Source organism: Cyanistes caeruleus, chromosome 7, assembly GCF_971803275.1.
Source record: "Cyanistes caeruleus chromosome 7, bCyaCae1.hap1.1, whole genome shotgun sequence".
NCBI classification, from domain to species: Eukaryota; Metazoa; Chordata; class Aves; order Passeriformes; family Paridae; genus Cyanistes; species Cyanistes caeruleus.
In genome coordinates this window covers 32,874,046-32,886,801 of record NC_141707.1, presented here as the reverse complement: position 1 = coordinate 32,886,801, position 12,756 = coordinate 32,874,046, and the positions used below count along the sequence as shown (strand labels likewise).

The following is a 12,756-nucleotide window of genomic DNA, read 5'->3' as shown; positions in this document are numbered from 1 at the left end:
ACAGCAGATACAATTAAAAGCAGCACTTTGAAAATTGCACATACTAAAATTTGACAGGACCAAGTTTGTTTGCAAACTTACATACAGCTTGTTGAAATTGACGGGAATAAAAATATATTTTAAATTAAAAAGAGCTGTTTCAGGTCTGACTCTACAGGTTTGGGATGGTATTAGGAAACCAGAGGAAACTTGGTGATTCATTTGTGCTCAGACTTTCTAAATTAGTGCGCTAGAAATATGTGTACATAGCTCAAAGGCAAGGCAAAAGCAGAGTTTGCCTTTCCAAGATCCTGATTTTTATGAATATTCACAGAGCTATGGGCAGAAGTGCCTCCAAATGTCCTGCTTTATCCTCCTGAGTACCACATTCAACTGAATTTCATCCAGTTACTCTTCCATTGAGACCAATCACTTGTGTCTGATGAAAGATTTTTTTGTTGCTTTTTTGGCAGAGCATAATTTTGAGGATGGAATATAGTTTTATTTTGTAGACATCAAGAAATGAAGAACCCCTCAGCCCTCATGGCTCTCACTGCCAGAAGTTTTGCCTGTTTGGGGGCTTTTTGTTAATAGTAGTATTGTCTGATATGCTTTTTAAATCATCAGCGTTTCATTCTTCTTTTTGTGGTAAATCCTGAGTTTCCCCAAAGGTGTTTTAGGTATTATGACCAAGTGATTATAATACCTAAAAGTGTGCCTCAGGTTGTTGACTCTCAGCATTTTTTCCAGGCCTTGAATAGGTTTTTAAACTCTTTCTTCTGTAACCAGTTTTTTAACAACCTTTGAAAAATATGGAGCTATAGGCTCCGAAGGCAAGGCATGAGGCAATATTTTCTAGGTCCTAAAGCAATGTCTTTCTACTTAAAATGTTTTACAGCTGTATTTAAAAGGTCTAATCACTGCAGAGATGCACAGCCTTCTGTTGTTTGCTTATTCACCCCAGGATTGCACCAGCCCTCTCTGACACAGGATTTCACTGGCAGCTCAGGTGCAGCTGCTAATGTGAAGAAACTTCTCAGAATCCCCATTTTCCAGGATGCTGGTCCTTATTTCTTAAAACACAACCTCCAGTTCTGGTCCTTGAATATCTGTTCTTGCCTTTGGTTCTGTTGACATGAGCTTTATTTGGATTTCCCTAGGTTGATTCCTCTAAGGGACCATCTTCTCCTTACAGTATTGACTCTGCATAATCTGTGCACTTTATCAGAAAATATTTTTGCTTTATTTATCCTCACAAGGTTGATGAGAAGGACATCTTATTGGGAGAAATTATTCCTGAGAAAACCCATAAAATATTTTTGTGCAGTGGTGTCTAAGCATTGTTTTTTATTGAGCTTTGAGTATGCACCTTATTATGGCAAACTCATGCTCAGCCATGCTCAGCCTCCAGTCATTCCAGCTGATATTCCTGAGATGTCCATATCAGTGATTCCAGACTACCTGGAATAAGAGCAGACAACATGATCTTGTTGCCTTTTAAGTGTTTGTTCTGTGATTTCAGGCCAGCTCAGTCATCCCTCGTTTCAGTGGGTTCACTGCAATGATTGTGCTCTGTGCCAGAAGGAATTTCCTTGAGTGAGTCATACATTTCTTCCAGACTGAAGGAGCACAGGAAGCTCTGGTGTTCAGAGGAAGGACAAATTTTAGAGCTGTAGAAGGAATTTGGTTTTTAAAAAACCTCATGACTTGTTGTAATAAACTTTCTTGAATATATCCTGGTGCATATCCCACAAATTCTGGGATATGAAAGGCCCAGAGGTTTGGTGCAGACTTACCTCTAATCTTAGTCTTACAGAGGGGGTCAATTATTTAAATATTACTAGGGATTTATAGTATCTCCTGTCAGTGCAGAGTCTGCCCAACTTCTGTTTAAAACCCATAACAGCAAGTCTCTGGCTAATCTTCAGGAATTCTCATTAATTTAAAACTCTACTTACTGTAAGATTTTATTTGATTTTGGTTACCATTACCATGATGGTCTGGGAAATTTACTTCTTTGGGGGTATTTACTGGCTCATTTCCTTCAAGTCTTTTGTGGGAAGTGAGGTGGAGGAAGAAGTCTTGAATTGTGGTCTAGAGAAACCCAATCTGCTGGAATAGCGAGGGTGCCTTCAAACACAAGATCAGACTGATGGAAAAGGATCTCAATGAAAAAGTTTTATCTCAAGTAATGTAGCTGTGGCAAGAAAGACTCACTACAGCTTAAGTCAGAGGATGTGGGGTGTTGGTTTTTTTCTCAAAAAAAATCCCAAATATTTTATCAAAACAGCCGTATTTCAGCTGGCCATAGAATAGCAGCACATGAAGCACTTGTGCCAGATAAACACACACAGTGTGGTGAGCCAAAGAAATAAAATATAAGCGGGTAGCAACAAGTAATATTGACATAGTGACTTGCCTTCTGGGGAGGGGTACAACCCAGCCTGGGGAAAAAAAAAGTTTACAAATGGAAGGTTTTGAATAAGTACAGATTATTAATAACAACAAAAAAAAGCCCCAAAAATGCTAAGGAAATGAGAAGCTTAGGCAAATGAACTGAAAATGGAGAAAGAGTTCATTAGCTATCATAAGAGAAGCCCTGTCTTCCCTGCATGATGTTGAACCACATAAAATGCTATGAAGAGGGCTTCAGGAATTTTTCTGTTTGAACTTTAAGATTACGAAATAGTTGTGCCCAGCTTGCTAACATTTTTCTGGTTTAACACTCACAGTTTTCAGAGATGTGACGTTTCTCTGGTAAGAATCAGCTGCTACCCACAGCTATGCTGTGACGTGCAAATTCATATTCAAAATCAGAATTAGGTCTGAATTTTTTTCCTTGGAAAATAATGAAATTACTGAGTCAGAATTAAGATGCTTTTAGTTGGTTATTGTTCCCATGAAGACCATTCTTCTTTGCTATGTGAACAATGTAAAAGAGTCTGAGGCTGATTTTCTAGCTTAAGTTACTTAGACCAGTGAGAAACAAAATCTTGTCAAGGCCCATATTTTAGTCTACATTTGAAAGTTTGAATCTGATTCTGAAGAGTATTTAAAACCCTTGGATAAAAGCCCCTGGATTTAAACAAACAAACAAACAAACAAACAAACAGAAAAACCCCACCAAAAACACTGGAATTGGTGTTTCTCCAGGAAGATGTTTTCTTCAGGAAGACATTTCCTTCACAAAGACTTAGGTGCTCAACATCTTTTCTGAATTTTATTTTTTTAAGTGCTGACTACTTTCCAGCCAGACACAAAGGCTTACAGCTAAATTGGAGCTGCTAATAGAAGTACTGGTGTTCCCATGAGCATATTTTATATCATATAGCGCTTCCAGTTAGGACAAAAAGAATTGTTCATGTGCTAATAATTAAACATGTTCTTGATTTATTTTTTGCTAGACTCAGATTTGACATTTTTGCAGAACTGAGAGCAGAATTTGGCCCACTGTATTGAGATGTTTCTTTCAAACAGATTCTTTCATTTTCTCCTGTTTTTTGCAACTGAATGAGGAATCTACCTTGAAGTTAAATAGGAGTAGTATTTTTATAGTTTAGGTTTGCACTGAATGTTTAACGCAGGTAAATCAACAAGTGGTGGTCTGTGTTAAGAAATTTGGTTTCAGGGTTTTTTGCAGGGATAGCAAGAGGGGAAGAAAGAAAGAAGTCAGTGTAACTGTCCTAGAATTATCAACAAACTGGGGGGAAAAAGTATTAACAGAGCAGTAGAGTAATTGCTCTTCCATTAAGAAGTAGGAAATGGGCTCAAATATGCTTCTTTGCTAAAAGGCCACTCTTGTGAAGAATGGCATTGTAGGGTGCACCTTTGACTCCAGATCAAATTTGTGTATTTTTATGGTGAAAAGATTATTTTTCTATCCTGCAATGCTGCCAGCTAATCCTGCACGTGAAAGTTGAGCTGCACCCTGTCTGATTCTCACTTCATCACCTGGGGCAGGGACTGGGCAGCTGGAGCAGGCTTTTGCTGATGATGGAAGAGAGTCTCGCTCCTTCTCCATTAGCTGGGCTATGCTATGCTAAGTAGAGCAGTAAAAACATATTTTTATCAGGAAATTCAGTAGATATGGGCCAATTTAAATGAGTGCTCATGTTGAATGGATCTGTTGAGTCAGTGTGTTACTAAGTACAGCTGCACATTCATGCAAAGCCAGAGCATAACGCCAGGCCTGGGTTTAACTCTGTGAACTTAAAGGGTGTAGGAAACAGCTCCCTTCTAAGCTCTAAGAGATGGACAGGAAAAGTCAGTAAAAGCAGAAGGAACCATCCTGCATCCTCATGCATAAGGAAGAGATGTGTGGTAAGATCCATTCACCTCCTGAAATCAGGGAAGCCCAGAATTCATTTCCACTGTAAAGACTCCCATTGAACTCACTCAGCCTGGATCAGATCCCGAGTGGAAGCAATTCATCTTCTGACTGCAGGTCAGCTTTACAGCTTTGCAATGCTTCACTTGTGCTCTCCTGATTGGAATTTCCAGTGTTTACCTTGTGCTGAGCTGGCAGCAAGGGGCTGGATTTCATTCTGGCTCCAGCACATTTCTTTCTTCACTTAGGCACAAGCCCCTTTCAGCAGCTGGGCACAAAACATACAGAAATAGAAACCTGGTCATCAGGAGGCAGAATAAGCTACTCAGTGCCTGTACTGGACATCTCAGAACTGCCCATGTGCCTTTGGGTTAAAGAAAATGAAGCTGGTGGAAAAAGTTCTGACAAAAGACCAAACTCTTCAATTTGCAGCTGGTTGGCAGAGAAAGTAGATGTGATCGAGGACTTCACATCTAGGCATGGATAAGGATCACAAAATAGATGTCAGATGGATAATAATTCTTTAATATGAAGTTTAGATGGTTAGACTGATCACAGAGGCTTTTTCATACTTAATTTTTAAAGAGACCATGTAAAGTAATTACTGACTCCAACTTTGTTCCAATTTGTTCTCAAATATGTATTTTGTGTTGCCTTTTCCTAAAAATTCCCAAACATCACCAAAAAAATTCCCCAAAAAAGAAAAAACAAAAAAAAAGAAAAGGAAAAAGGAAAAAAAAACCAAAAAAGCCATCATACCATTGAGGGAGAACTCTGTGTTGCAACATTTTACAATGCCACATTTGGACAGCAGCCAGGGGTGGAGAACCCTTGTACTAGAAGCACCACAAATTTCCTATGGTCTTACTGACTTTGCAAACCTCTGTGAGAACACCATCAATTTTTAACAACTTCCACAAGCCTGTTCATATGAACAGACCCACATACTGCTAGAATGACACAATTTACAAGTTGTGTGAAGTTACATAATAAAATCTTCAGTGTAAAAAGAGGTAAAATTAATGAGAAAAGAAAGAAAGCTGGAAGAAGGCTATGCCCTTCTTATTTACCGTTAAGAGCTGGGAAATATCCTTGTGTTGTGGCTCAAGGGAATTTTTCTACTGAAGGAATCAGAGCCCCACTTGATGGGTCATCTTCAGCAATGCATTCAATGCATGTCTCATTTGCTGTTTTCTTAAGAATTTTCCTGTGCCAGTATCTGGATGGAGCAGCTTTTCCACAGACTGGACAGTATTTCACATTTTAGCTAAACAAAGTAAAAGATATCCTCATTAAAGTGTAGGTTTGATTCACAACACAGTTGTAGCTTGTAGTACCTAATATGTTCTTAAAAGACCAGGCAGAGGAATTTTTCTTTTCAAAATGTTGAATAAGATATTTATCTCAACTGTGTCCCTTATAATCAAAGCCCTTGATTAGAGGTTCTCATCATGAAAGACCAGTAGCTCCTGCAATTAAATATATAATGCTTCTGCTCCTGTTACAATTTAAGCTTTTTTTTTTTCCTTAGGAAACATCCTTATCTGATATAGTCTGAGGGACAGCAACTTATCTTTCTTCTTCCCTTCCCCCTTTTCCTGACAAAACATTTCCTTAGTCTGACTGTCCATGCATTGAAGGAATTCTGATAATACTTTATAAAAGTCACTTGCCAACTATTTGAGGGAGAAAATAAAAAACAAAACAAACATAAAAACAACAAACTAGCCAAAACTTGCTGATGTTTGTTTTACAATTAAAGGCACAAAAAAAAAAAAAAAAGAAGAAAGATAATGATCAAGAGGAAATGTCAAAGAATCACTGACTTTGAACTACTGTGTAAAAAATATGAGTGAAGGTGATCTGGGGAGTAAAGTGAGCCCTTTTGGCACAGCTCAGTGGGCAGGTGTCATTGTATGGATCAGCACTGTCTGCACAGGGTGTCTCAGGACATATGGCACTAACTCCTGGAGAAGACATTGAATTGAGGCCCTAGAAACTCCACATCTGGTAAATCTTATGCACCTAGAAATACTCCCAAGAGTAGTTGCCTGAGTTATAATGGATGTAGAGCCCATGAGCTGGTTGTGTGGAAACTCAATGTCCCTGCACTGATCCCTGCAGCAGCTTCCTGACAGGTGCTTGGGAATGTGGCAGCAAAGCCCAGCTACAGCCATAACTAGTGTCCAGTTTAAGTTCATTCCTACAGAGAATGGCAAGCAGACATTTACTTATTTTCACTTATTTGTGTGAGAAACAAAGGAGGACACATAATTCTGGACTGTTCAAATATGTGTAATCCAACAGAATGTTTCTCTTATTTATGATGAGACAGGGGGAGAGTGGAAGAAGATATATTTTCCTTATTCTGATGTTATTTTTTTGTTTTCAGGGAAGAAAATGAAAGTCCTGACGTTGTGGTAATAAAAGCTGACCATTATCCTGGCACCAGAGAGCACATGTTCACTCATGTCTGAGATACTCATGTAAAGGAGGAAGTGGGGGAAATAACTAATTTAATTATCTTACCCATAAAAAAAAAAAAAAAAAAAAAAAAAGCAACAATCACTGTTGGAAAGACATGAGATGTATTTTTATTCCCTTGAAATACCCACATCTATTAGTGTCTAACATCCTCAAACTCACAGATAACCCCAATTACTGCCCACATGCAATTCCAGATGGGAAACACAATCTGTAGAGGTAACATGTCCTTTAAAAGACAGAAAAAGAAGTGTCATTTGTACTCAGAAGTTTGTAAAGAAAAAAAAAAAGAGGAAAGGAGAGGAGAGGAGAGGAGAGGAGAGGAGAGGAGAGGAGAGGAGAGGAGAGGAGAGGAGAGGAGAGGAGAGGAGAGGAGAGGAGAGGAGAGGAGAGGAGAGGAGAGGAGAGGAGAGGAGAGGAGAGGAGAGGAGAGGAGAGGAGAGGAGAGGAGAGGAGAGGAGAGGAGAGGAGAGGAGAGGAGAGGAGAGGAGAGGAGAGGAGAGGAGAGGAGAGGAGAGGAGAGGAGAGGAGAGGAGAGGAGAGGAGAGGAGAGGAGAGGAGAGGAGAGGAGAGGAGAGGAGAGGAGAGGAGAGGAGAGGAGAGGAGAGGAGAGGAGAGGAGAGGAGAGGAGAGGATGAGACTAATATTTTTGTTGTTCTATCAGGCACTGCAGTCACAAATGATTTGATTTCCCATAAGGCCAGGATTGTGCCAGCATTCAGAACATGACTCATGAATCCTCAGTTACTGTTATTTTATAGCAATTTTATATAATTTTATATAAGAAATACAGATAATTTTGTATAAGAATACATGGATATGGGTGCATATGTGCATATACATGTGTGTCTTTCTAGTATATATATGAGTATAGATATTTAAACTCATTCCTAGCTGGAAAATATTTGACAGCCTTAGAGATACAGATGCACAGAGGTATCTAGTGCAGCAAAGTTTGCCTTCAGGGAAACTCAGAGGTTTCAACACCAATCTGTAGAATTTGGCTCTTGGGTGTCAGAGAATCTGTTTCTGCCTCTGCCCCACAGCGATTGGGCTGGGTGAGGTACCTGGAACTGCTGGTGCCTCTGTTTATACAAGTGACAAGCACTGAAAGCACACTGTCAGCAAACCCTCTCAGTGTGCATTTTGCTTTCCCATTTCTCAGTGTGTGATCACCTCACAATGCTGGGAAGCTATAAAGTAAAGGGGTGAGACACACAAATTCAATGCTGATAGAAAAGTTTATAAAACTGCAAAGAAAAGCTGAATTACATGGGTACTGGATGGAAAAGGTGGTGCTGTGGATTCCCTGAATTCGTCAGACACATTTGCAGTGGATCCATGGAGCCAGAATAACACCACAGTGCAAGGTTGGCCCTTTAATTATGTTGATTACCCTAAGCCAGATTTTTACATGCAGACAGATCCCTGCAGCTACACAAAGACTTTTGTCTACAGTGACAAATCCCCTGCACAGGGATCTGCCTGGGCAGTGTTCACAGCAGGATCTGGCCCCAGGTTTCTGTGCATACATTTAGTGCCAGGTCAGCAGCCTGACCACATGTGGGCCATGGAGTGAGTGTGCCTGCCCCACTCACTGCCCTGCTGCAGTGAGGCACAGCATGCACTCATGGCACTCATGGACAGAGATGAGCAGTCACTGTGCCTGGGCCAGGTAGGAGGATCTGCCCTTGCTGCTCCCACGGGGCCCAGGCAGGCAGGTTCAAAACCTGCATCCAACTTTCAGGCATGGTATTTGTTTCCATCACTCCAATTTAAAATATTGCACAGTAATTTCCACACAGAACAATAAAGGACTATGTCTGTATCTATGAGATTGTAATCAGTGTCCAAAACCTAGATATCTCTAAGGGAGAGAGACAGCAGATACAAAGGAAAATCTGTTTTGATTATCACACCTGATAAGCCTCATTGGTTCATCATGTCCAGCATCTGCACTGCTGAAACCTAATGATCATGAGTGAAACCTTTCTCCCTGACCCATAATAAATTGTACTTGAAAGGTGATGAATTACTTTCTGCTTTTTGCATCTTGGACAAAAGGATTGTATCACCCTTTTCTACAAAGTCCTACAAAGGAACTAGTCCAGTTTACACTAAAAAAAAAAAAAAAGAAACAAATAATAAAAAAGAAAACAAAAGACTACACAGGCTGTTTCTTGCTCTTGTGGGAAATCTCAGTCTAAAAAGAAACAATAAATTTCTGCCAGTTAAAGCGAGGGGGGATTTTTTAGCAACAGCCTTTGCTGTTTCATTAGTTGCCCTTTACATATATTGCAAAGTATGACCTCCACATTGTTCCTACATTGTTGTACCAGTGACTTTCCACTGACCACCCTGGACCCCTCTTCCTCACACCAGTACCTTGCCACAGGAGCAGTTTTACTGAAGGCAAAAGAGTGCCTGCCTATCACAGAAATTTGGGACTCACAATCAGCCCCAGGACGGCGAGTAGTCTGTCCGAGAACAAATGAGGGAATTTAGCAAAATGTATAAGTCCTTCCCATGCTACCTACTGAAACACGCAGATCTATAGTCAATTTATTGAGCATAAATTACTGCCAACCTTCGCTAGAATAATTTATACTCCTGAGCCACTTCAGACAGGAAGGCAATAGGGAACTGTCAGGATACATGAAGTTTTATATAGAGATGAACGAATAGCTCATTATTCAAAGTCAAATGATATTCATATTTAGGGGTCAGAGAATTTGGGAAATGTTTAGACCCTCACCTGAGATTGCAGTACGAATCCTCTTTCCCCATAAGGTCTTCTCAAAATAAGTGCTGGCTTTTCCAATCCTATTGCCTTACCAGAATAGTTAACCCAGGCAACAGTTGGGTGGGGAGAATTAATAAGAGTAAAGGAGCAGGAAAATTAACAGAGGGACTCAGCTGGCAAAGGATAAAGGAAATGAGTGAAAATAAAGGGAAAGAGGAACGGAAATATATGGAAATAAGAAGAAAAAAAGTGGTAGGAAAGAAGAGACAAAAACAGACATCAAAAATAAAATTACATCGGTGTTATTTCTCAGAATGACATTGTTCATTCTTTTATTGATTATTTGAAAGTGTTTGAGCAATGCAATACAAAAGGCAGAGTATTTTCCTCTGTGCTGCTCTGTGTATCAGCCTAGGATGCTCAGGCTTTATGAAGTAGAATGACACTTTTGCCATCTTTTTTCCATATATTTTAAGGTCATAAAGGTTATCATCTCAACCAGAAACAAATCAGGTTCCTTTTTAACTAAATAAATCCAGCTTTACTTTAAATCAATTAAATCACAGATCTCTTCTGGAGTGGAGAATTTGGAGTGGAGTTCCTGTGTTTTAAGCTCTAGCTTTCCAAACTGACACAGGTTTTGTTGAGCATTTAAGATTGAATTTCAATAGAAATAACCTGGCGGTTTTTTCAGCTCTTTCCCACCCCATCACAGCATTTGGGGCACTGTGCAAACTCACAACCAGCACAACTCTCAGTTCACCCAAATCCAGGGGGAAGAGAGAGGGAAGGAGCTTTGCAAGCGACGGAAAAAATGTCAAAAAAGCAATACTTGATTTTCTCTACAGTATCTCCATTAATTCTGAGGAAATTCTCGTGTTCAGTGAACTTGAGTGGCACAGTCACTGAGAAAGTTCAGGGTATGTTTCACTCCAAATTTCCCCGGTGCTGCTAATTCCCCAATCAGCCATTACGTTCGTTTACTAAGTCATCTGTACTCACCTACAGTTCCTTCACTTCATTACTCCCCGGCCAAAATCTCTTCCGAAGGCTACTCTGACAGATTTATATTCTGAGCATCAGACAGGAATGTGGTTCTCTGTTTTCCCTTTACCTTTGCTACATAAACATGTCCTTGCAGGGCTCTCCTGGATCCTGACACAGAGGATCCCGTGCTGAGCAGCACAGACACCTACAGAAACACTCCTGAGCTCCCTGTGGCTGTTACAGACTGCTCAGATCAGCTCTCGCCTCCATTTCAGGACCCATTTCTTGACTGCAAGGGCTGTGGTCAGGGGAAGCCATGAAAGACAGGGAAACATTTCACAGCAATGTTGTGCTCTTTAACACTCTGAAAGTTTGCTACAATGCACCATCAGTTTAACTAGGCGGAGTCTCCACAGCTTTTTGGGAAATTTAATTTTGTTCTGCAAATCAACAGGAATTTTATGGATGCATGTTTTAGAAACTACTTTCTTATATCACACAGGAGTGACTGCACAAAACTCAACCCTCCAACTCTGTTCTGGCAGTAGTGGCTTTTCAAAGCCTACCTCTTACCCCTTTTCCCCCAAGAAGGTAGTACATACAAAAGTGTTGCTAAGGATAAGAGTTCTTCCTTTCATAGAACAGTCCTCCTGTCTCTTGAGAGCTTCAGCCATGAGAATTTATATTAAATGAAACTAATTAGCTAAAGGTTGCATCAAAACTCTCACAAAGACCCACTGAGATCAGATTCCTTTCCTGCTAGTTATCTCCCCCGCAGTTCCCCAAACAACAGAAGGCATTGTAGAGACAATTGTACAGATGCAGGTATGAGACCAGCTCGAGCAATGAGGGCTGTTTCAGCGGTACAAGTATTAGAAGAAAAAGGAAGGAGAAAAAGGCATCCTCCTCTGCCATTTTCTGAAAAAGAAACTCTATTAATGTCTCATGTCATTGCAAAACTCTATTAATATTGTGTTGAGGTTCCACGGAAGGGCTGGAAATGGTAAAATCTTCACCTTGAGTTTTGTCCAGCCACCTTGCCCTCAGGTTTAATATATATATTATTTACCTGGAAACACTATTGTGATCCAAAAGTGCCTTCAACAGATGTAAAATTCAGATGGAGAAAAGTGGCCTCACCTAATGATTTTGCTCTTCCAGGTACTCCCAGAAGAGAGACACAAGCAGCAGTTTACACAAATGTGCATGGGGAAAAGGTGCTGGCCACACATGTAGCACCCAGAAAGGAACCAAGCCCAGCCCCAAGCTCTGGTTTGGAGCAGAGGCTGCTAAGGGCTGCACAGAAATTCCAGTTTCACTGTGTGTGTAAGCAGGCACGTGGCTATTGATAGTGTCAGCTCCTGCCTGCAGAATTGGCTTGTCTCAAACCAGCTAGCCAGCCTGCAGGTCAGAGCACAAGGAATGCTGGTGTAAATCGTACTTGTAGGCTCCTGAAATATTTAGTCAAGAAAAACCTGCAATACACACATATTCTTGTGTATAGAAGGCAGGAATATTCTTGTGTGAGGCAAGAATTCTTGACTCAGCTACTCCAATGTAAGATCTTCCTTATTTAATTTACATTGTCTCGAGGAGTGAAGCACCTTAGAAATATGTTCTTCATGCACAGATTGATGCCAAGAGTAATAACATGAAGATCATAGCATACTCTAGAGGAAAGATTTTGTTTTCTAAGACCAAAGATGGAGCATTTTTGGTTGCAATTCTTCGAAGAAAATTAGAGGGTAAAAGAGACAAGGAAATGGAAGGATTTCTGTGTATTAAGAATTATAACTGGGTTTGTTAGCTTGCTATTTTGAAGAAATATAGGTAAGCAAGGCAAGATAAATCACAGCAATTTGAAATGTCATTTGGCTCTCCTATCGCATTTGAATTTCTTCCATATTACAATAGATCTTCTCTCCTTGTGCCAGCTAAATTGAATTCCTCTTTTTGGGCTGTTTCTTTGAAGGGCTTTGGATGAAATGTCTCATGGAGTTCAATTTGGAAGCTTCCCAAATCAAAACCCCAAATCCAACATTTGTTTCGGTTGTGGGGAATGGGAATTCAGATTGTTTTTTACCTGTTCATGAGACATCTGCTTTCACTATTTGGCATAGCGTGGGGCTGAGGTTAGTGGGGGAAGGCAGGCTGATTAGCCTCAGAGGATTTATTGCATTTGATACATTGAATGTCTGATTTTGCCTCCCTTGCTCTCATTTGTTCACAGCCCGTA

The 12,756-nt window shown here is 40.3% G+C and overlaps 1 long non-coding RNA gene across 5 annotated transcripts in view; it reads left to right on the top strand.

The window, feature by feature from the left end:
• Positions 1-12,756, top strand: part of LOC111932288 (uncharacterized) — a 198,278-nt gene that overhangs the window by 150,581 nt on the left and 34,941 nt on the right. The window contains exon 6 of one of the 5 annotated variants that reach the window (XR_015288879.1): positions 6,699-6,754. The exons of the other annotated variants lie outside the window; for them this stretch is intronic. This is a non-coding gene — a long non-coding RNA (uncharacterized LOC111932288). Of the gene's footprint in view, positions 1-6,698; positions 6,755-12,756 lie in introns of those variants that run through there. 5 annotated transcript variants of the gene reach the window in all.